Genomic DNA, 23,571 nt, shown 5'->3' with positions numbered 1-23,571 from the left:
AAAATTTCATAAAAAGGGATAAATAACAAAACCGTGTTTCCTTTTAGGTGTTTATTGAAGAAATAAAATCAGTCGTAGGTCCTTTAGGAGTTCCAAAATACAGAAATGGAAAAACTTAGTCAAAAACCGTTGCGTACATCAAAGCTGATAACAATCCCTCCGTGATTGCACTTAACTTCAGGATCAGTTGGACCACTGTACAACACCAAGAAGCTCTACAACGAAATTGAATCCTTTGTCGATCGTCACGGGTCGGGAAGACCAAAATCTGTTAGCAAAGAAAGCCTCATAAGGAGTGTGAAGGCAAAGATAGACGCGAACCTTTGTGACAACATCTGCCAAATGGCCAGGGACCCCTGAGATTACGAAGAGACTGTCCGGTGCATCGTTAAGGAGGATTTGGGCCTCAAGTTTATGGTTGTCACAAAAATTCAGGGGTTGACGGCTTTACACAGACATAAGAGGCTGGAACGATCGAAGATCCTCCTTCAATAAATTGAAGAAACTTAATCAGCAACTCCCGCAGCCTTCGGTACATCACCAAGACCCCAAAGACTCCCTTCCCGATGCAAAATTCACCAGGGGATCTCCACACACAGCTAATGCTATGAGGCTTGGTGTCATTGGTTCATATGGTACGGCGTTTCCACTGATGTGGATAAAGAGACCTTGAAGGCCCATGAATATAAAATTATCTTGGCCAAGAACGTGTTTCCCGCCCTCGACGCAACATACGGCATTGAAAATCGGATAGGGACACAGGACAGACCACCGTTCCACACATCCAAGGTCACCCAAAAATATTTGAAAACAAATTAGGGCGAATGGATGTTGGTCTAAGGGGATGTGGCCACCCCACTCCTCCAACCTGAACCCACTTGACTATTATGTATGGCGAGTCGTAGAGAGGAAGGCCAACTCCCACTACCACACCAGCGTGGAGGTCATGAAGGCCAAGATGGAGGAGGAATGGACCAACATTCCGGCAGACACCCTCAAGAAAAGTTTGTCGTAAGTTTCGAACCCGCATGTACCTTTGTATTGTGGCAGAGGGTAGAACTTTTGAAAAATAATAGTAATTAAAATATCCTTCATCTTTCTTATTTTTTTTTTTTTTTTGTATCATAAATATTAAGCCTAGATGTTTCTTTCTTTATAATCAAGTAAAAAGTGTACAAGGTCTTATAACACATACAGTAGAAAACATTTAAATGTTCTTACATTGTGATTTACAATTTAAGTATTTTTTAAAGGATTACACTTATTGTCAAAGAAGTTTTTATTATATATAAAAACTTTTTTTTAAATACCAACAAAATTACCCTTAATTAATTACATAATCTCAAATGAGATCAAAGGGAGATCATGGTTTAATTTGAATTTCAAAAAATATAAACCTGACAAAAACATTCATTGCTCTTTGGTGTCCGAAAGGAATATCAATTTATTTTTATAGGGGCAAGAATGTTATTGACTATTTTAAGCCGACACTATATTAAATAGGTATTTTAACCCTAGTGGTTGTATCGCCATTATGCCAAAAAATTATTGTTAAAACATAAAAACTTTACTCAGTACATTTTAAAATTATTCTAAAATTAAGTAGTTCATAGTGATTATTAAAACTTTATAGCTTCCATTTTTTCAATATTTTGTGAAAGAAGATTTTATTTTATACGCTATAAAAAAGGCAATCATTCATTTCATTTTTCTGTATTTTTTTGCTTTAAAAAAGTATATTCAAAGTATTATAATATCCATTAAGGCAAATTGTTTTAACAGTTGTTAGGTGTTAGCTAAAATGAGTTAAACAAATCATCTTTTAACAAAGTAAATAATTAAACATTGCCTCTTATTTTCATTGGATAGTAAATAATATTAAAATGATATAAGTAATTATATAAGTAATATAAGTATATTGATACCTATTTTGAGACTCTAATTACATTAATTTGCACGAAAATGCTATGCGTTCTTTTTATGTTCACATCCAGACTGGTTCTGACAATCCTCATTATCTAATATAAGTGATCATGATTGAATTTAGTACGATAATTATTTTTGCCACTTTCATATAATAGAAAACAGCCTTAATCCGAAAATTCCACACACCGGAAGACCAAATTGTTTTAGAAGCTAAAATCCTAGTGACAATCTAACCCAGAATTACTCAGTAGAACATTACTACTTGAAGACATTCTTCAAGTCATCATTAGATTTCAGGTGAATTGACTCGATTTACAGTCCAGCAACATTTGTATTATTTTACAAGTTGATGAACCTGCCGCTTCAATATAGCATTAGTTGAAGGGATGAAAACGGGTACTTATACAGTTTGAACACACCCTCACAATTATCTAAGTTTTGATATAAAATGCACTCACAGGCCGTCAGTTAAGATCCCTGAAATAAGGTATAAAAACCGTTTGAAAATATTGGTATCGTGACTTTTAACTATCCAAAGTAATCACATATAAATAATGTGAATGTCATGCCAATACTTTTTATTCCCTTCTCAACTAATAAATATTCCCTATAAATGTTGATAATATAATTATAAAACGTACAATGACATTGCCTTAAGGAATTATAAAAAATATTATATAGTTTTTAGACACGTTTCTGATATAAATAAATGCTCTCCTATACTTTATAGAAGGATTGCCTAAGTACTTAAACTACAAATAATGAAGTCCCTTGTTTTATTTTCTACGGCTTTTTTTCTATTTCTCCAATTCCTTTTACAACTTCTTCATCTTTAGTACAGATACAAGTAAATTACTAACAACTTAACTTTTGCAGATTTTTTCATATTATTTTTACTATATTACATACATAGAAATTGTACGAGTACGTACCTTGGTATAACAAACAAATCTCTCTACATATTTGAATTTACAAAAACAAAACCTACATATGAACTATAAAATTGCAATTTTCTTGAAATAGAACCAATATAAATAAATTTGTAAATAACTCCATTTTTAACTTTTTTAGAAATGTTAAATGTTTATTTTGTAATAGCTCATAAACACACTTATAAATACTAAAAGATAACAATAAATAACTTGATTACTTACCCTGACAGTGATAAGGAAAATGTATTGCAAAATATTGACTATAAAACGCTTTACGCCAAAAAGAGAATGCATAGTATTTTAAGCCCTAAATTGATTGGATAGGTAAAGAAAGCGAAACTATCATATCTACAGCGTAAGGACTCCAAAGTTAGAATCCTCTTCGAGACTGTCTAGCCTCAATTTTAAAAGTAGTACAATTTTGAATTTTGGCGCCATTCAAAAATACTAACAAAAAGCTACAAAGGGATGTTTCTTTGGTTTTTTGAGAACAAAAATGCCCAAGGAACAAGAAAAACGGCAGAGGATGTGCGATTCCCTCCGCACATAAGTCGATTTGCGACAAGAAGATCTTCACAGTGGACGCTGTTCTGAACAGGAAAAATGATAGCTTTTTGGCTGAATCAAGAGCTCAGGTCGAGGGAACCTTGAGGACCAAACATTCATCTCAGGTCATGTCCTCAGCGTCGCATGGTTGAAGAGCACGTTCCCAATGGGCAACTATGTGTTCACCCAAGACGGCCCCCGGCACACACGTCCAATAAAGTACATTATTTTTACAGGAAGAAAAGGGATGCCTTCTGACCAGCACATTTCTGCACTTTGAAGTTCGTTCGGCGTGACTGGAGTTTGCTGTCCGATGTGTCTTGGAGGGGAAGATAAACAAAACTTTTTGCCTGAACGTTAATGCGCTGAAGGCCGTGATCACGGAGGAGTAGAACAACTTGTCCTCTCACTTTATTTCAGCTGTGCTTCTATTATTCCCCGTGATGAAACCATCATTCAGAATGGAGGGGGATATATAGGACAAAAAGTGTAGCAAACTGTTGAAAACCCAACTTTTGCCTCAAAAGTTTCCCAAAAATATTTTTTACCATTATTATGGGCATACAGAAGTGAGAACGCCTATTAAGATTTTAGAATCTTTGCCCTGAATATCCATTCTTTTTATTTGCAATAACTGTTAAAGGTCTTGGCGAAAATATTCAGTGCTTCAACATCAGCAAATCATCGATAGGAAGGGCGTGCATACACAAGAAAAAAAATTATAATAGCTTGAATAAAAATTGGTTCCTAAATTTCCATTAACACTACATTGGGGTAGCAAATTGTTAGTGGATATGACAGAAAAAAATTATTATCCTCATCATTTATTGTATTTGGATTCTGAAATTTTCCATATTGAAAAGTTGGTTTTCTGGAACCTATGATACATTTTGTGAGATCACTTTTTATGACACCCACCAACTTTGGTCAGATATATGACATAAATATCAAATATGTAACCGTTTGACAATTTCAATTGGGTATATCCAGAGTCTTCGTTTGTATAGGTCACAAAATTTAACCTGATATTTAAATTATAAAAGGCTTTCAGTAAAAGAAAGTAAAGGTCTATAACAGATACTTTAAGTCGATAACATTATAATGACCGATGACTTCTATTGTAATCTTTGATATGGAGGATGCAATTATTAACTATTTTAGGAAATAGCTTAAAGTTTTACAGCAAGAAAAATTAATAGTTAGAAGTTTAGATTTTTTATCTTCAAATTAATCCTTCAAAGGGTTTACATTAAATTACAGCAAGAGCTATGCACAATGCTCGTTGAATGAGCAAGGCATTGAATTCTCTCAAGATATATATATTTCGTGATCAAATTAAAACCACTGCTTTAGAAATGAGAGGAATCTAATTTGATTATGAAAATATACATCCGAACATAGCTCACAGCTCCTGATTTTATCGCTTCTCATTTTCACTCACCCAAAAGAGCACAATTTATAAAATATTATCTCATGTGGTCATCGAAAGGCTGAAAACGACCCTTCTCGATACTATTAACAAGTCTCAGAGAGGTGTAATAAAAAGATGTAGGATGGAAGACTAATTTACATGTAGCGTTCGAAAAATATAAGCACTATTATTGCCCAAGATTTTGAAAAAGTACTTCACTCAATATCATAAAAACACTTGATTAAAACACTAAAAAATAAGGGTTTAGTAACTTTTATGATACGAGCAATGGCGTCAATGATGGTGAGATCAAAAACTTAATACGGGTTGTTTAAAAAGTTAAGAACCTTCAAGGTGTCAAGAGGCTGTAAACAAGGAAATCATACAATGGCTTTGTTATTCATAGTTGCAGTAGATCCTCTTCTCAATCAAATAAATAATAATAAGTTATGGAGGAAAACCCAACCTAGGGATAGTCTTTCTGTATATACCTACAAAGATGATACATCTGTTATAATCAATGGACACACTGTGTTGACAATTGCATCATTCATAGAATTAAATAGAGTTATATCACCCTTTTGTACAATGTCAGGCCTCCTAGATAATGAAGAGAAGTCGAGCATAACCACAAATAATCCATACATTGTAAAAATATAATATATCGACCAATAGTCCAAAACAAGATCAGGGTACTTAGTGCATTCATTGGAAAATGCATCATGAGTTGCAACAAGAGCGCAAATATATCCAAAATATCTCAGTGTACCAGTTTCATACTGAAGCTTGAATTTTATAGATGGGATTGAATTGATCTTTGGGATATATCATGCATCTAACTGAATTTGATGAAAATTTGTACATGAAGGTGGACTAAATTTTTCTCGGATTCCTTAATCTCAGCACGAAGCGTAACATCTCGACGAAGAAAAAAATGTCTCTGAAAAGGTGAGGAGGTCTAGGAAATTATAAGCTTCTGAGACATATGGAAAGCTATGTTAGCCAACTGGTTGGTGAAATGCTTACTAAGAAAGGTCTTGTGAAACCATTGTGTCATTGATAATGCCGAAACTAAAGAGAACTGTCATCAAGGCATAAACTCGATTTTTCAAAACTAAGTGCTGTTGTTTCTATAAATAAACTTATTGCTAATAAAATAATTTTTCAAATTGCTCAAACTATATTGTAGCTATAAATCTAGCTCTAGGTGGTGCACTTACAGAAAGGAATCCTTCACTTCTGAGAAATGGTATGAAAGTTTATAGAGACCTGAAGGGATTGCATCACAATATTCTGGCCACATTAATTTTTAATAGGCTTACGTGGTTACAGGGACACCCCATTTCAAACTACCTTGTTTAAATGATATCTCATTCATGAGTCAGGTAAAAACAATGATTGTTAAATCGATTCGAAGATTATTGTTGCAGTCGTCATTAGATGTGGTAAAGTCGGTATTAAATCCCAAGAGTGTTGATGTATCCGCTTCTCAGGCTTGTACGAGCTAAGCAAATCAGCTCCTTACTCTATCTGAGAAATGGTTCCCGTATCGAGTAGTGATAGGAACACTGGCGGTATCACGATAATTATCAAATAGCCCTGATTGCTATTTCTGTAATTCAGAAAGAGAGACAGCTTCTCACCTTGTGTGGGAGTGCCCAGTTTTCAAACTTGTTTACTCTACTGTTGTAGATATGGTAAAGGAATTTTTCTGAGACTCAGTGAACAGAAAGATTTTTTCACACTAGCTTGAAAATTCAGTTCTGCATTTACGCCTTGGTCAGGTAAAAATAATTAGTGTTAAATCGATTCGAAGATTATGGTTGTAGTCGTCATTAGATGTGGTAAAGTCGGTATTAAATCGCAAGAGTAAATAGCATGCTTGACGGTGGCGTGATAAATATTTTCAGAAACTATATTAACATTTTAAATACGTTTGAGCTTAGGTCTTGAATATATGTTGGTTTTTTATTAATCCATTGTAGTATTCTGTAATATGTTGTCAGTATTTCAAAATCTTATAAATAAATAAAGACATCCGTGTGTGCTCATATAAGACGGAGAGGAACCTTGAAGATTTGTTGAAAAGTTATATTGTAATTTCTTGTTGTTTTCAAAGTAGAATTGGGGATACAAATCGGTTTAATTCTTGCCAAGAACCTTTTTTATTTCCTTCTCGCTCCCTTGTCCCAACTGATTGTAGCTGATCTCCTTCAAAACATTATTCATATGTAGTTCATATGTAGAGGGTTACCAGGTTGATTTTCAGTTTCTTTTTTTTTAACATCCCTATTATACACAAGATGTTCATCACTATTCAGGACCATCGAAAAATATATTTGATTAAATAAAAAGTTACATTAAGTTCAGAAACAATACTTATTTGTTGTTAGTCAATAATAACTACCTATGCTCAATTTATTTAAATAAGGTTTAGTTTTGCATGATTTATGTTTTTGTCTATTTACCTTATAATTTTGTTTCATTTAAAAAAAAAAGTATATATATATAATATAGAATTGTAATTTATTGAATTATATTTAAATGGATTGAACACTGTAATAAAAAGAGCTAACAGAACTTTTTAAGCAGACTTTAAATTAACAATTAAAGTCCGTCTAATAATATTGTTTATTTTTTTATAATAAACATTTACCAATAATTTTGAGTCATTAAAGGAATGAAGATTATAGTTATAAAAAATTACTCTTGCATACTCCATTTTTAATGGAAGATAATAACTTAAGTAAAAATATTTTGCTAATATAATTTACTTATGTAAAAAATATAGAATAAAAATCATATTAACAGGATATGTTTGGGAATTTTTTTGAAGTTGATAATAATTTTGTTGAAAATAAACGTCAATTCTCAAAACTACGACCTCTAAAACTTCTTTAAATTGTTCAAAATTTGTTATTGACCCTGTTTTGCCGAAAAGCAAATTTTCAGCCTATAAGACTTTAACATATTTAAAAAAGCTAGAAAAAGACGAGTCTCATAAAATATACATCCGAGGATGTATACTAGTTAGAACCCATCAGTTTGGTTTATCAGATTTTAGATCAATAAATTAATTTTTCAATAACTATATGTTTTATAATAACGGACTTTTCTGAACCATCCATGTCGCTTAGGAGTAAATTCAGTTATTGTTCATATATATGCTGTTCTTCCGCAGTTTTTGAACTAATTTATTATTCAATCGACCTATAAACACTACGACGCTTGAAGTGAAACAATGTGCAACGTCTTACGAGTAATGATTTGACAAAATTTATTCAATGCTTAAACCCTTTATTTTACTTTGTTTAGATTCGAATCCCTACCCAAAAAGTTACATATAAATACATGATTTTATGAACAATTCCCTAAGACCTTGAAACATCACATCTTTAGCTAGACACCTCAAATCCCAGCCTATAGTCAATCTATATATGGTCAAGATTTTTGTAAAAAATAAGTTTCATTTTAAATGACAAGACTATTGCATAAATAGGAACAACAGCTTATAGAGGTTTACAAAGTTTTCCACCCATTTTATTGGATCAGTATTAAATGCATGAAAAAAAATAGATTGAATGTGGTAGACAAGGAAGGTCACTCCTCAGGAATGAATTAAATAATAATGACGACAGGTAAAGGCTAGAAAATTTACTCATCTGTTTGTCAACTCCAAAGCACGGGCGAGCTAAATAATACACCCGATTTTCATCGCTAATTATTTCTAACTATTTTGAAAATTCAAACGTATTAGCGTGCAAGGAGTACTTTAGATATAAAATAATATTTAGTAATAAAAATGCGGTATATTTTTAAGATCAAAACATATTTTTTTTTTCCTCACATGCTGTCATTATTGTTTACTCCTGCGTAATTAACAATTTAACTTTTTTCTTATATACACAAAACCTAATAGAACAATTGTGTGTGCTCATAAAAGACGGATGGAGTAACATAGACGATTTATTGGATTCAGAGTAGAATTCAGGATCGACATCGAAGTAATTCTGGCCCTGTATATTTCCTTCTCCCTTGTCACAGCAGATTGTAGCTGATCCAATGAAAGCTTATGACAGCTAAGCTGCTCTCCTCCAAAATATTCTTCGAATTGTCAGGGTTACCATATTGATTTGCATTTTTTTTTTTTTAACATGCCCAAAATTCACACAATTTTCTGGACATAATTCTAGAAATGTACATTTATTATATATGATATCTTTAAGACTAATGTATATAACCATAAATTTAATAAAAACTAATGTTTTCATTTTTTTATTTCATAGGTATGTAAGTTCGTCAGGAACTTAATAATTTACACATCAATTTATAAGATTTATTCTTGGATATATTTCACAAGAAATGGAATGGAAGTTTTTATGAGAACATATACTTAGGTAGGGATCATTGTCCAATATATATGCAATAAAAATAATAAATTCACACTTAATGAATATATTAGATACATATTATTTAAAGATACATAATATTTCTTTGTACATATACAAACCTATATCTTTTATATAATTATATAAACTACTTAGTTTATATAATTATTTTTACACTAGATATTTACGGGAATACTTTCGATTATAATTTTTTTTTAAACTTAAAATTAATTTTTCACATGATGTTTGTAAATTATAAGAAACATGGCGCTTTATATGGCTACTTAACAGTCCCATTTAATCGCACATTTAATAATGGCTTGAATCCATTTATGACGAATACCTTCATTCTTCGGGTATATCACCTGTATCCTTCCTTTCATGCTTATATCATGTTCTACATCCAGACAGACAACATATGTTAGACATTGTATTACTCCAGCAACAGACCCCAAGAGGAAATGAGACTCAATATTATGTCCGCAAAGAGGTCATTATAAAGAATATAATTTAAAATACGAATGAGTACTGAGGAAGGAGTCTCTGTCCTATTGTCCTCTCCGATGTACACTTCCCTTTCCTGTGTCAACTAGTTTAAGTCTATGTATATATAGTAGTCATGGATCTAGTTAACATTTGCATATATACTAAGCTTGTTATTTTTAACAAAATATAACTAAATGCAAGCCATGGAATTATGTATGAGTATTATACAGGGTGTCCACGATAAATTGGAACTGCTTTAAACTTCATCCAGATCCATACTGTAGATATTCGGGGTTAAATCATACAAATGTAAAAGGTTGCATGAACAATACACTATAACTTTGACCACAATTGTTTTGACAACAAACAATAGTCATCATTGAAAAAGCAAGGAGAGACGCCATCCTCGAATTAGCTCGCACAGGATACAAGCCCACTGCTATCTACAAGCTTCTTAACTACCCCAAGACCACGGTATACCAGGTCTTCAATGCCTATGAGGTTGAGGGGAAGGTCTGCCGCAAGGCTCACAACATGAGAAGTGCCCGAATCCGCACTCCCCGCTTCCTTGAAGGCCTCCGGAAGTCCATCAAAGCTTCGCCGGGGGCTTCCTTGTCCAACTTGGGCAAGAACCATGAAGTGAGCAATCAGCTGGTCTCCAAGGCTGTCAATGAGGACCTTGGGTACAGGTCATACCAAATGGCAAACAACACATCTTCACGGCATCCATGAAGGTCACACAGCTCACCAACGGTAAGCGTCTATTCAATGACCTGAAGAGCCATGGAGGAAGAATCATATTCTTCTCCGACAAGAAGAACTGGACTGTCAACAGAAGCTACAACGTCCATAATGACAGGTGGCTTGCCAAGGAGAGAGAAGAGGTCCCTGTAGTCTTCACCACAAAATTCCTGGCCTCTGTGATGACCCTGGTTGTCATCTGTAGCACCGGTGAAGCTGATGCCTCCGTTCTTCTTCAATCCCAAGGAAAGGGTTAACGCGACAAGGTACTGCAGAGTCATGGAGGAGTTCGTCATCCCCTGGATGAAGGATATGGCCGCTGGGAGGGATTTCATATTCCAACAAGACTCAGCGCCCGCACACATCGCCATGAGGACCACTAACCTCTTCAACTCCCACGACATCACTTTCTGGGATTGCAACACCTGGCCCTCCAACTCACCCAACCTCAATCTGTGTGATTACTACTGGCAGGGTAAGTTGGAGAGGGAGGTGTGCAAGGTCAGCCACAAGAGCACTGAAGGGCTCCATTACAAGGGAGTGGAATGGGGTCAATTCCGTGGAAGTCATTAGGGCATGCAAATCCTATAGGGGAAGGATGGGAAAGATGGTAGCTGCTGAGGGAGGACATGTTGAATAAATTTATTGTTTAATATCATGTCTAACTTTTTCATATTAACAAATACACTCCAAATTCCATTTTTATCAAGCAGGTTGAATTTTAAGATAGTTCCAATTTATTGTGGACACCCTGTAAATATATATTTTTTTTTATTCACCTAAACACTTTTTTTTTCAAATACACAATTACTTAAATACATATTATGAGAGCGTAAATGCTATATTTTCACCAAAAATGTAGTCGATATTTTTTGTGAGCAGAATTTTGGTCGAAAATAATATCGCGGAAGGACAATTTGCCTAATTACATTTTACTTAATTTTCATTTTGCAGAAGGACCATTTGGCCAAAAAATGATGTTTAAATTCTTGATATATACGATGATTATATACCTATTTGAATTCTATTTAAAATTATATTATAATAAATAGGTATTCTTTATACGCTATGTATGAGTTTTCTCGTGTAGAAAGTTATTTTATATTCATTAATGATCACTATATATAATCACAAGACAGTAGTATTTTTTTTAAAACTTTTCCGTTGTAGTACTTAAAAAACATACACGACAGCGTTTCTGATGGAATAAGTTCACTTAAGGAAATGAAATCTTTGAAACTGTATATCTAGGACCTCCAATGGATCTCAAGCTAATTTATGAGAACCATAACAAGTGGCCTATAAGCTCATTCAACAAATTTTTCTAATATGATACATTGACATTCGTAACTTCGTTTATGTTAATGACCTTAAGTGATATTTATCATAGAATATATATTCACTCAATTCAATTTACTATTTATAACAAACATCCAGATACAACTTCATTAATTTTTAAAAACGAATATTCATATAAATTCCTTTGTAAGGGTTTGATTCTATCAATTAATTTCATATATACTTCGGTCCACTGCCCCTTAAAATCCTAACAAATAACAATTTATTTGTCCAATAAATACTAACAAATAAAGGTACAATATATAATTATCATATAAATAACTGTATAAACTATTATTTAACACCATACATCACACACACATTGCACAAAAAGTCCACAAATCACAACCCATGGTCCGGGAATATGTCATGCTATATTGGAAAGGGTCATTGGTGCTTAGAAACGTGGCAGCAGTAGTGGTTGTGGCCCAACACTTGACCTGTACAATCTGAAGAGTGAGGTGTATTTTTGTATGTTAGAAGGGTTTCTTGATGCTCAAAGAAGCAGCGGTAAAAGAATTTAACCTTCTTTAACCACCAGCTCATCTTCACAAACCATGGTACGGGGTATTATAGCATATTAGAAGAGTTCCTTGATTTTTAGAGACGTGGCGGCGTTGGAGTTTAAACTGCTTTGGGGCACAACACTTCAAAAGTAAAAACTATTGGCCGGGATATTAAATAAGGATCCTTATGGCAATTTTCTTCATCATTCAATAGTATGATCGTTCGCATATAAATATAAATTCCAATGAAATTTTACACAATAATAACGTCTTGCAATGAAATAACTCACAATCATATTGCTTACAATGATGTTGCTCTAGGATGTTATTACCCACAACCTTTTGCCTCACAATGATAATATTTATACCACAATTTTACCACGCAACTATAAATATTTTGTCCGTAATCTTTTTAACACAATGTTTTTACAGTGAACCCCTATTTATCATCATATAACTTTACGGCCAAATTTCCTAAATGTTCCTCATTATGTTCCAATATAAATATTTTCATTAAGTAGATGCATTAGGAATCTGAAATAAGAAATGCTGGTTATCTAAAATGAATGATATTTTTGAACTGCATCGGCAACAAGGGGCCACTACAGGGCAAAATGTCTTCTATTTGAAAAGTTTGTCAATTTTTACATTAAAAAAAGCTGGAAAGATTTCATTGGTTTTTGTTTCTGCCAATATTTAATTTGGTATATGTTATGTTTATTTTTTAGTGTTATGGCTGGGGTGCATAGTCGCTCGTTTGGTTATAATACAAAGAGATCTCCTCCACATATTGAAATCAGTGTAATGCTTCGGCGACATAACTTCGTTTTTTATATTGCATGGCAATCAGGCTGTTGAAAGTTATGTTGTGACACTCAGTATATACAATATGAATATACCTTAAGCTTAGTTGCTCTACTATTGCTTCCTCAAGTTAACCAAATATAGTGATAGGTGCTGCAATAAAACGATCCATATCATCAAAGAGTAAAAAAGTAAAATAATTTTGCGTTTAGCTGTATTTTTAGTGCGAACGTGACCGCCATACTGATATGAACAAAATTGTTCTTTAATATGCGTCATAAAATCAATGGTCCTTTTGTGTTTGAATGTACTTGTGACATTGAATGACAAACTTTCATATCCTACAACATAAATCAAATGAAATTCCCACAAATGAGAATACAATATGTTTTAAATCATGAAATTATTAGAAAATGATTATTTCTAAATAAGTATTTATCAAACATAATCACATAATCCTCTTAATCTGATATTTGACAATATTTTCTCAAAATTGTATCAGTAGTTAATCCGATATAATCACTCAGCGTCACATATTATATAAACCCATTTTAATCAACCATAAAGTATGATAAATCCAAAAACTATACTTTTCTTCGTATGTATACATACACTGGCAAAATACATTTTACTTTTTTTTCCTCCAACAAAAGTTATTCTTTTGCAAATGAGGTGCTCAAATATTTATATTATTTATTTTTCTTCAAATCAACATGGTTTATTTATCCAAAAGCGTTTAAGAGTAATTGAAATGCGTCAGATTGTATTCAGAACAATCCTACCAAGAACAAGATACAGATCTGACAAGAAAAATAAAATTTTAAACTGATTACTTGGGCCTTTGTCTTAAGCGAAATGGTACTAAGACATTGAAAGAACTAAAGTATAAATAAAATACTGAATGAAACAGAGGTGATTTTTTTTTTTCTGCTTTGTTAGGTGGGAGGAGGGGGGCGATACTAAAGAGTAAGGTTACAGTTGATGAAATTACGTAGCCCCATGGACAACACCCTCGGGAGAAATTATTCTCTTGAACTCAATGTACGTAGATTGGCGCCCTGATCATTCCTAGAGAAAGAAATGTACTTTATTTCACACAGGACTTCTAGGTGAGGTGGAGTAAATCTAACACTATAATGTTTCGTTACACTTCATCAGTGCAACTCCACCTCACCAATTAAAGAAACATTAAAAAAAATCATTCCTAGTTGATGAGGAAATACGTCGTAGTTAAATGGGATTCAAGTTATTTTAAGCGATGACCAACTTTTATGAAAGAAAATTAGACATAGACGGGGTTGTCAATTCTATTCATTTACTAGTGTGTGACATTTTGTAATTGGCTATTTGAACAGTGTTTTTATATTCCAATCATTATTCTTCATTTATTAAGGATATAACTTTCAAGTATAAAGTCCATGTTTAGATGAGATGAGAGAGACGCTGCGATGATGTGAGGGTAATTTGAGTGGTTTCAAAGACAAGCCAGTCAGGCCCCCTCCATCCCCAGCCTATATGTCATGGGTTTTTCCATGTTGTCCATTCTTGAGAGCAGAGCCTGTGTGATCCACAGCAAGAACTTACACGAGCTGGAGGCCATACTGGTGGCTTCCTGGGACTCCGTCCCCGTGGAAATGGTGCGTGCAGCATGTAAGTCATTTCCAAAGAGACTTCGGGCTGTGGTCAAGGCTAATTTCGAATGAAAGTTTTGTCAAATATTTTTTATACTTGTGTCGACCTATGTCTATAATTATATGGAAATTATGTCATTAGTTATATCATTTGTACTCTAATAAACATTTAACAGAACTTTCTGCATACCTTTTATGTCCTAGTTAGATAAATACAGAGTAGAATGTGTTTATTTCCTTCCCCACCCTCTCATAGATATTAGTTGATAATCTAATGTAACGTTTAAGCAGCTAAACTGCTCTCATCCTTAAATTTTCTTAAAATTTTCAGGGTTACCCAGCGCATTTTCAATTTCTATATTTTGCACATATGGCAAGTGCTTAGAATTTACAACTAAAGACAAAGCCATCCGGTCAATACCTCGCTGGGATATGTACCCAGGATATTGTTATTCTTTTGAGATGACAACAATTATTTCATTTATTTGGAAGTGATTTATACACTCCTAATTCTTTTTTAATCAACCTCCATGCCAAAAAGATCCAAACCCTTTGCCTTTTTAATTTCTTTTCACTCATTTTTTGTCCTATTTTGACTAAATTAAAACAAAGCACAAGAAAAACAACGCATGTATTGGATCATTGCTTTATACCTTAAGTAGCGCAAAAAATTAATTTTATAGACGTGGAAAATTTCCCTGTTGCACTCTGTAAATAGTAACAATCAAATAATATTTGCAAATTTGTTTACAGATATCGACTCATAAGCCATTTTTTTATATTACCTTTAAATTTTCCATTGAAAAATGTAAATAATATACCTCTAATAGGGACTAATAGCTTACATAATATTTTGCGTGTATTTAAATAAAATTAAAAATTTATTATATTTTTATAAAAGAAATCTTAAAGGGATTATTGAAGATTTGGTAGTATTATCATGCTTATTCTTTGTTTGAATGGAGCTTGAATCTTTATACAAAATTATATATGTACGTTGAAATCATTTAAAAATGAATAAAGTATTATTAGAAATATATTTGATTCATATATTAATTATGATTCAAGCAAAATAAAAAAATAACTTAGAATCATTAATGAGTACAATACAACGACAGAAAACAGTTCGTTGGGATTTGCATATAACTTTAATTAAACACAATTTGAATATTTTGAATATAAGGATTTAATAGATAGAAAAAAACAATTTATGTACATGTATATACATTCCACAAGGAAACAGGTTTTACTCAAATGTGTCATTTGTATCATTAATAGTAAATTTTAGATCAATAACTTAATTCTACTTTGATTTCTGAGGTATGAAAGATAAAAAAAACAAAAAATATTTTGATTAATATTTATAAGTGATATATTGTAATCCAAAGCAAATATAGGCAAGTAATATACGTCACTGAAAAGCTGTCAGTCATCTAAACAATACCAATATTATTTATTTATTTTGTTGACTTTTGTTTTGGATTTTTGTTTTACCATCACCTTTGTTTTTGACCATCAATTTTGCAAAGTTGATTTCTTTTAATTTAAAAAGAATTTAAATCAATTAACACTAAATGGACGGAAAGGTCATTTTGACCCATTTTCATTCTAAATTTTTGAATAGAGTCTACAAATTTAGTTAAAATTCATTGAAACTTCTTGACTCTTATTTGCAAATGCTTAAAACTATAGGACAATTTTTTTTTGAAAGCAATAACCTCATTAATTAATTACATATTCAATGTTCTGTGAAATTGAACCCATAGTAAAGGAAACGTACAAATACATGCTTTAATATATTTCACAAATAAGTAAAAGAAGATTAGGTATTGTTCTCAACAAGTTAAAGTACTTATGTGTTTACTTAAAAAAATTGTATTTAAGAAGTTTCAGTAGTATTCAAAATAATTTTTTGAAAGATGTCATCGAGGAAAATTAAAACTTTTTTGACTCCCGAACAAATTGAAAATTTTCTTGCTTCAATACCAGATGACGATTCTGATGGGTATCTTTTCGACATCCAAGACAAAGATTATATTTTTTGAAAGAATTCAATGTCCAGCTCTCAAGATGAATATAACAACGATTATAAAGAGCGTAAGGCATCACTTTTTTATTTGTATACTTGAAAGTACTGATACTTACTTGATATTTTGACCGTTTGATTTACATGGATATACACACATTATCGATGTTTTTAGAGCATGACAAAAGGCTAGAACTAATCTTTACCAATGTTGAAGAAGATGATATTCCTAACTCAAATGAAGAAAATTTGAAAGCTCCGGATCGGACTCAATGGTTTGAAATTCCCTTAGAAGTATCAGATACTGTAGGATGATTTCGAACGCAAAATGTTCCACTGAATCCCAGGTCCAACTTCATTTGCCAAAAGAAATCTCGATTATGAATCAATGATGAGTACATTTTCATTATTTATTGATACCTTTATCATTCAAGAGATAATAAAATGTACTGAGGCTGAAGCAAGGATCAAATTGAATAATCCAACCTGGACTGTAAAGAAGGAGGAACTATACCATATGTTTGCAATAATGTATGTTAGAGGCTGTATAGGAAAAGGACAATCACTTTACAGTCTTTGTTTCAAAATTTGGGGCCCCGATTTTTTTTAAAAGAAAATGCCAAGAGATGGGATCCATAGAACTTCATCAGTTTTTACGTTTCGATTTAAAACCGTCTCGAAGTCAACGAATTCAAAGTTTGACCTTTTTTCTAAAATATCATACAGATTTATAAATATAGATATATTTATAGATAGTCAAGCCTGTTTCGTCCCGGAGAGGATAACACTGTCGATGAACAACTATATCCGTTTATCCAATACATGGGAAACAAGCCAGATAAGTTCGGTATTGAATTTTGGCTTGCTGTTGACTCAAAATCCCATTATCTTCTCCATGGATTTCCATATTTGGGGAAAAATATTAATCGGCCTCAGAATAAAAGTTTGTCGGAGTATGTTGTTATAAAATTAGTTGATCCCTTCCTGAATAAGGATCGAAATATCACATTTGATAACTTTTTCACATCAGTAAAACTCGCTCAGTCATTATTGTCAAAGAAGACATGTATACTTGGTACCATGAATCGAATTCGCCGAGAAGTACTAAAAAGATTAAAAATTAAAAAAGTACATCTGTATTCTACCATTTTAGAAAAAAAAGACAACATAGCCCTTACAGTGGAAAACCCTCTAAAAATGTTTTAATTCTATGCACTGTTCACAAAAACTTAGAAATTACCTAATTCAGCAGTCTATTAAAAAAAAAATCTGGAGTTGATCATCTTGATCAAATGGCGAGACTATGCACAACAAAAGTTAGTTCCAGACGTTGGCCTTTGCAAGTATTTTATAACTTAATTGATTTGGCAGTTATAAATAGTGTGATTTTGTATCGTGAAGTAACTGGGTCAAACATAATCAGAAGGGAATTTTTACTGGCTTTAATAGAGGAATTGAGCTCCTACAATAGAAATCAAGAAGAACATTTAGAACACCTTATAGACGATAATCTTTTGCCAGAAACTAATGAGTTGCCTGAAAATCGGAAAAGAAAAGAGTGTAAAATAAGACACTATAATTTAAATAAAACAAATAATATATGTGTAAAGTATTTAAAGTTCAAATATCTACTGATTATATTCTACATAAATCCTAATAATAAAAAGTAGAAAAAGAAGAAGTGATCAACTTAATCAAATCAAACTTCAACATATGTAAAAAGTACGTATGTGGTAAATGTACTAATAGTGTACAAAATCTCATTATATATAAAAACCGTTAAATTATGGACGATATAAAATTGAAATAAATAAATAGATACACCAGTTACCATTGATGACTTAACAAAAAGTGATCAAAAGTTATCATAAAATGCCAAAACAAATTTATAGGTCAAAATGACCTCTCCTTCGTTGAAGGGGGTATACATTTGCCTGTACACCTTGTGTTAAATATAAAACATTTATAAATCATTAAAATAAGTTGTTATGTCACGGAATTAGAAGTAAAAGTGTGATTTATAAATAATTTTTGTACATTCATTCTGTTTTACTATAAAAGGGTACGTACGTTCGATGAAAACTTTTTCTTTTTTTTTACTATATAAATAAAGTTTTGATTTTTTTAAATTATTCATAATTCCATCACTTAACTATTTACATTTTTATAAAAATTATACATAAGTTTTCTATCTTTAAATCATTAAAAATTTAAAGAACTAAAAAATCTTGATAAATGTAAGATCATGGTTGACTAAATTTTTTCTTTACAAAAATCAAAAGAAATTATAAGATAGGTTTAGATGAGCTATTTGATAGCTTTTTAATCATAAATTATACTTGCGTAATATTGCTTTGGTTGACAATATATCAAAAATAAAATAAAAATGTCAAATTGCTAATTTCATCATTTTTAAAATCTCATAAATCAGATATATAATTAGTTACAGAACTAAAAATCCATTACAAAGTAGTATTACCATAAATCATATCCAATTTCAATAAAATACATTGCCTGGTGATTATTTTTCGTCGATTGACAAGCCAATGATTCCTTCATCTTTGATTGTCATTTTTAACCATATTTACATTAAATATTGGATGATAAAATAATACAAATGAATTACTTGTGACAAATTCAAATAAATATAACTTTAATTTATTTCTCAGATTTAAATGAAAATATTTTTCTTCTGTGAAATAATTAATAATTTTGAGGATAATAATAATGAAAACCTTTCAATATACTTTTATTAACTACTTCTGAATGACATTCATGTAAGAAATCACAACAAAAAATAATTTAATTAGTATTAAAAATATGTAATTTGTTACAAGAACAGCGACATTCATTACATTATTAATTCTTTATAAATGTTATCATAGGTTTTTCAAATCACATTCTACGAACAATATTCAATTTTTTTATATTAGTGGTTCCCAACTAAGGCTTCGCAGTACATTCTCAAGGGCTTCGCTATAAATTACATAAATAATAAGTAAACATTTTTTTGTGTATATTATATATACCTTAAGATATTGAAGAAGAAAAAAATTGGCTCCGCACAGGTAAAAGGGTTGAGAATCACTGTTCTTGATCTTTTGAATATCTTTTTGTTAACAAATCATGGTATTCAGGTCTTCATTAGATCAAGTTCCGCTCTTGAACAACTTTGAGTAGGTAAATTCCAGGAATCGTCTTAAAATTCGACCTATACACACATGTAAAATAAAATGTATAAAGAGAACTAGAATTGGTCATTACCTACCTTAAGTATGACATAAAACCACCCACATTTAAACAAAACAATAATTTTTACATATATTTAAGTACAAAAACTAGACATATCACAAATAGATTGAAATATGAAACAACAATACAATGGACAAAACAAATAACAAACGGACACAACACAAGGCTTTACAACGGACAACAACGCGAAGAAATCACAATCAGAGTAGTTGATGAGATAAAGTCACAGGAAAGGCAAAACAAAATAAAGAAATATACTTAGCCTGTGATCCACGGGAATTCATAATCATAGACAATCTTAGAATATGCAGGGATTGAAAAAATATATTCTTATATTACCTAATACTCAAAAGGAAAATACGTCAAAAATATTGATGTATGATAATTTTAGATTTAAAAACACATTGACTTAAAGACTTCATAGAAGCAAGAATCATCATCCTGGCTAGTAATAGTTCTCATGCTTAGGTAAAAGACATTCTCAGGAGATCCTTTGAAATTTTACATATGCAGGTCTTGAATTTTACAAAACTCCTTCCCATTCCGACTCTTTATTTATCCTATGAAATCTATTAAACTCATCTATGTATTCATGACAAAACTCTAATAATGTACAGTTAAGTTATTACAAGTATACTTACCGAAAATATTTTGAAATAATAATAATTTTCTGTTAACGGTACGTGACTCTTGGTTTAACAAAATGTTGATGTGTGTGAGTAACAATAGTTTCTCTTTTTTCATTCGGTTACTTACTTTGTAATACTTTACTGAGAGTAAAGTTTTCTCCTTGAAAATCTATACAACAAAAATAAAAAGTTTTAATAATAAAACTTTGTGATAACTCACTAATATATACATTAAAAATTAATTGACAATTTTTCATTAAAAATTTACCAATAACAAGTTGGAATAAACTAAAGTATTTTAATTTTTCTATTCAAAATATAGATTTTTTTTTACCTTTTCATCATTTTAAAATTCAAGGACACTTCCAATATATTTGAAAGAATCGTGTTGTATATGAAGAGGTTTTGTTCCATACAGACGTTGAAATGAAAGTATATTTCACCTTGAAAAGGAAAAAAAAAATTACTGCATAAACTGTGTTGATCTTTCAATACATCGATTCAACTCAATTAGAATTACAATTGTGTAGCAATTGTAACTCATATAAGTAAATTGTACAAATTCCTACGAAATGTTGAGATACATAGCTATAAATATATAATTTAGAATTGGACTTATGATGAGGAAAATTTTATTAGTCGTGGATATATTTTAGAGAAATTGTTATTTATTTGAATGGAAACTACGTATTGTTCTAATAAATGTGTCATTTTAATATACGACAATTAAATCACAGCATCAAATTATAATAAATAAATTTAAAATGTTGTGATGAAGCATTTGTAAGTCGAATAAATTGCAACTTAACGCAATGTAAATATTATTTTAGACTTTGATGAGCTTGGTGTAATCTTACCGCTTATGTAAATCACTCCAATTTTATTTTCAACCATAATCAAGATTTGAGAATTGCTGACTATTTATTTTCAAAGTATTATAGAAGCACATCTTCATACCACTAGTACTTTTAACTGACTCTTGTCAAAAAAAAAAAATAATATGTATAAAATACGTGTTTCTTTTTTTTCTTCCTACCTGGAAAACCAGAAACTGTTTCCTTTTTTTTTTTTAACATTACATGTTATTTCAATTTTTTCATTGTCTACTAAGTCTTTACACTAAGATAAATATCCGTAGGTGTGTTCATTGTCATAATTTCTTTAATTATTTTACAAGAGAACTATTACAATTTGAATGAAATAAATCATTATGTATTAGCAACATTCATTGGTTCACAAAGATTTCACTTTTTTTAAATAAATAGAAATAATATTATAGACAAGGTTGAATAATTACATAGTATTTTTATTATTTTTCTTTTTATATACTGATACACCAAATAAAAACTTTTATTTTAATTTCTCGAAACTTGGCTTTGTTATGCTTTAAACACTATTTTTTCCCATGAATCATATAGTGATATTCCACTGATAAGAAATGCTTTATTGAAAGTAGGAGATGACGTCAAATATCTGTAATTTATTGTTTACATATTTTAAACAAATGGTATTCCATTGTCAGGGATCTGTGCAAGATTATATATAGATATATATCTTTTTTTGAGGGAAGGTGGGGGAGGCTTGGTTTTTGCAATTACGTTTCTTGAAAAAAAAATCAAAAATCCATAGCTTTTAGAAAAAATTTCAAAAATCCATAGCTATTCACAAAAAAAAAATTGTATAAAAATTTCGAAAAAAATATTTCAAATATTAAATATTTTCGAATTTTTTTTTAAAAATTCATAGCCTTTTACAAAAAAACAATCAGTACAAAATTTAAAAAATATATATTTCTTCGAAAAAAATTTCAAAATCCATAGCTATTCAGAGAAAATTTCAAAAATCCATAGCTATTCAGAAAAAATTTCAAAAATCCATAGCTATTTAGAGAAATTTTCAAAAACCCATAGCTTTTCAGAGAAAAGTCCATAGGTATTCAGAGAAATTTCAAAAATCCATAGCTATTTAGACAAAATTTCAAAAACCATAGGTAATATGAAAAAAATATTTTTTGTGGAAAAAGTTTCAAAAATCCACAGTTATTCACGAAATTTTTGGAAAAAATATAAGTACTAAGTTTCAAAAATTATTTTTTTTGTAAAAAAATTTCAAAAATCTATAGCTATTCAGAGAAAATTTCAAAAATCTATGGTTATTCAAAGAAAATTTCCAAAATCTATAGCTATTCAGAGAAAATTTCCAAAAATCTAGTTATTCAGAAAAAATGATTTTTTTTTTGGAAAAAATTTCAAAAATCCACATCCATTCGCAAAAAAATATGGAAAAAAATAAAGTTCAAATATAAAATTTTTACCGTAAATAATTTTAAGTTATTAAATGTTTTACTCCGAGACATAATTTTACTGAATGTCTTTTTTTAAGAAAACAATTCTTTCAAATAAAAAAATTACTCCTAATTTCGATGTAAATTTTTTACGTACTGTCCAAAAACAATATTCCTTAATTTTTTTGGGGAGGGGAGAGGGGGGGTCAATATAACAATCAAAATTCTTACTGGTATGATGCGGTGACGGAATTAGTAAAGGAGGAGGTTGGACATCAATTCATAACGGTAATTGTTAAAGGAAATTCCCATCGCGCCGTCTGGAAATTTCTCTTACAGCTATCGTAAATATAATGTAATTATTTCTATGATTAAAAAAAGTACAAAGTTATCATTAATCATGCCTCAGTTTTTGTTCTTCTTAAGGATGGTTTCATTGCTGAAAGAAACACAATATTTTTTCAAATGGTATTATTACCTACTTATATAATTACATGAATCATTTTTTCCCTGTAGCAATTTACCGAAACAAATTTTTTCAATCTTTTATTTGTTCAACTCCATAAAAAAGTTATTTTAGCTCTAAGTATACATATAATAAGTTGAATTGCCCTATTTATCATGGCTACAAGAAGAAATTAATAAAAATTTGCATGTATCATTAATATTAA

General features: G+C 30.9%; 1 protein-coding gene and 1 long non-coding RNA gene across 5 annotated transcripts in view; one reads left to right on the top strand and one right to left on the bottom strand.

Annotated features, from left to right (window-relative positions):
• Positions 1–23,571, top strand: part of LOC121128146 (uncharacterized) — a 219,155-nt gene that overhangs the window by 91,379 nt on the left and 104,205 nt on the right. The window contains exon 2 of the mRNA XM_071893036.1: positions 9,102–9,212. The gene's annotated coding sequence lies outside the window, so the exon portion shown is untranslated. The remainder of the gene's footprint in view (positions 1–9,101; positions 9,213–23,571) is intronic.
• LOC121128145 (uncharacterized) lies at positions 19,468–21,595 on the bottom strand. 4 transcript variants are annotated; one of them, XR_005868056.2, is made up of 6 exons: positions 21,474–21,595; positions 20,951–21,059; positions 20,629–20,785; positions 20,391–20,556; positions 19,765–20,326; positions 19,468–19,711 (listed from the first exon to the last, which is right to left on the bottom strand). It is a non-coding gene; the product is annotated as an uncharacterized lncRNA (long non-coding RNA). The 4 variants fall into 4 exon arrangements; XR_011783251.1 differs by having other exon boundaries at positions 19,765–20,569; XR_005868055.1 differs by having other exon boundaries at positions 19,765–20,556.

Source organism: Lepeophtheirus salmonis, chromosome 13 (assembly GCF_016086655.4).
Source record: "Lepeophtheirus salmonis chromosome 13, UVic_Lsal_1.4, whole genome shotgun sequence".
In the NCBI taxonomy this organism is placed as follows: Eukaryota; Metazoa; Arthropoda; class Copepoda; order Siphonostomatoida; family Caligidae; genus Lepeophtheirus; species Lepeophtheirus salmonis.
The sequence above is the reverse complement of the archived record's forward strand: the minus strand, read 5'-3'. Positions and strand labels throughout refer to the sequence as shown.